Source organism: Halichoerus grypus, chromosome 13 (genome assembly GCF_964656455.1).
Source record: "Halichoerus grypus chromosome 13, mHalGry1.hap1.1, whole genome shotgun sequence".
Classification (NCBI taxonomy): Eukaryota; Metazoa; Chordata; class Mammalia; order Carnivora; family Phocidae; genus Halichoerus; species Halichoerus grypus.
Genome location: NC_135724.1, coordinates 82,658,029 through 82,660,402, shown reverse-complemented (window position 1 = coordinate 82,660,402; position 2,374 = coordinate 82,658,029). Strand labels below are relative to the sequence as shown.

Here is a 2,374-nt window from a genome sequence, read left to right as displayed (position 1 = left end):
GTGCTGGCACACAGACCTCAGAATGTGCCCTGAGCCAGGATGGCCTCTGCAGTCCTCCTCGGGCACAGTGCCAGCAGTAAGGTGATCAACTCGTCCCCTTTGCCTGGGACCTTCCCAGTTTTCACACCGAATGTCCTGAGTCCCGGGACATTCCTGTCTTGGGTGCACTGAATGCCTGGCCACCCTACAGGTGGGCAGGATATGAGGATTATAGTAATAGAATTATCACTAACATTTATTAAGTGTGCTCACTGTGTGCCTGGCATATATGAGATCATTTTATCCCCACAACCAGCCAATAAGGTGGGTTCTGTTATTATATCCCCATTTCACAGATGGAGAGACTGAGGTTCACAGAGGATAAATGACTTTGTCAAAGTCAAATCGGGGGCATGTGGAGGCTGGACCCAGCAGGGTCCTTCCAGAGGATAGGCATCCTTTCCCAAGTCCCACAATGGCCTTGCGTGGGCTAGTGGCAGCTCTGTGAGGAGAGAGAGGATTCGAACTCAGATTTATGTTTCTCCAGAGACTGAACTTTTAACCACAACCCTCTAACTAACCGGATTATGCTGCAATAAAGGATCAACTCTACCTTCGGCATTTTCTATATCTTTGGAACAGCAGGTTGAAACATTTACTAAATCATATCCTCGGAGCTGCCCAGGAAAGGGGAGCTGTTCAAATCCAAGGCGGTAAGTTTCCTTCGCATGCACAGTAGAAGGTCTGCCGCTTGGGGCATTTCGTGCGAGGTGTGCAAACACCACCGGCCACAAATGTAATGCTGAGAATCAGAGCAGGTCCCAGTGTGGGCAGGGCTGGGCTCAGGTTGACTCATAGGTGGCCATCTGAAGGGTGCAAAGGCACCGCTTCCTCCCAGCCGTCCCTCCTGCTGCCCTCCCCCTGGCCTACCTTGGCCTGAACTTCCCACAGTTGACCTTGATGGGCTCAAAGGCAGCGTGGGGTGTCTCCTTCAGGCTGCTGTGAAAATGCGTGTTTCCCAGGAAGGACTCTGCCAGGCACCGTCCAGGCGGGTGGTTGGGACTGTTTTAAAAAGCAGTCCCGCCCACATTCCAAATTCGGAACTCAGAGGCTGGCAAGCGCCACACTTGGCCAGAACAGCATACTTCCCTTGCCCTCCACCGGAAAGCACTCTGTGCAATTATAGAGCCCCAGAGGGAGAGAAGGAATTGTTACTCCATTTCTGCATGATTTGATCACGTGTCTCAGCTTTCCCGCCCCACGCCCCAGACGGTAAGTTTGGGGAGGTTCTTAGCCATAGCATCTGCTTCACGAGCATTCAGGTCAACGTGGGACTAGTGGCCATCCATTTCTCTCGGAGCTCTCCCTGCGTCCCGCATTCCCATGCATTTCCCCCATCACTCTGGCCCCTGAGAGACCTGGATGACAAGGTCCGAGTGCGCTTCCCTAGGGTGCACTGGGATGGGGGCAGGAAGGATCTTTGGTGGGAGGGGGCGGCAGATAACCTTGCAGGATGGAGGGAAGGTTATAAAGTCAGGGGAAGGAGACATCCCCATTTAATCCTGGCCCGGATGATTTTTCCCAGGGCAGCCTTGATTGACCCCCAGAACATGGCAGGACCTCTACTGGGTATGGTCGGTGACACACCTTCCTTAGTAAGAGGAGTAGATAAGGATACATGTAAAGCTTTAGCACCGGGCCCGATACACAGTAATTTGTTGTTCCGGCTAAAAATGTATGCCCTAATTTATGCCAGAATGTGTCTGTTCCTCTCCAGTGCTGACCTTCACCCACAAACACTTACAAAGCCCCCAGTACTCATTATGTATCAGCCGCAGTGCATAGCACTCCGCTGTAGAAGGGAAACTTATCGACCGCTTACTGATACCGGGCACTTTACCTGAGTTGCTTTGCTTAATACCCCAAGAGCCTGAACAAGGAGATAGAGTTATCCCCACTTTATAGATTCAGAAACTGAGGTGCCCTAAGGGGCAGAGCTATGAGACCAGAGCCCACGGGCTTTCCTCTGTGGCACAAAGTCCCTCGTGAAGAAACACAAGAAGCTATGCCTTCAAGAAGCTATGATCTGCAGTGGAGCAGATAAACGAACACATGGAAAAAAGAGCCACGAGTCAGAGTCAGTGGACCCAAATGAGCACCTGTATGGGTGCTGTGAGCCCAGTGGAGGCAGATTTCCCTAAGTGCAGGAGGTACCGCTCCAGGGGGCACCGCTAAGCGGACATGGGACGGTTTTGATAGGAGCGAGGAGACAGGACACAGAGAAAAAGCTGGGAGAATTCAGGTGCCAGTTTAGTCTTGAGGGCAAGAGGTGAGAGAGAGAGAGAGAGAGGAAATTTTGATGGAGGACTGGTTGCATGAACTGAACAAGCTCAGG

The 2,374-nt window shown here is 52.0% G+C and overlaps 1 long non-coding RNA gene across 1 annotated transcript; it reads right to left on the bottom strand.

Annotated features, from left to right (window-relative positions):
• Window positions 1–217: 217 nt before the first annotated feature.
• Window positions 218–1,040, bottom strand: LOC144379808 (uncharacterized). Its single transcript, XR_013443201.1, has 2 exons — window positions 910–1,040; window positions 218–481 (listed from the first exon to the last, which is right to left on the bottom strand). It is a non-coding gene; the product is annotated as an uncharacterized LOC144379808 (long non-coding RNA).
• Window positions 1,041–2,374: the final 1,334 nt, after the last annotated feature.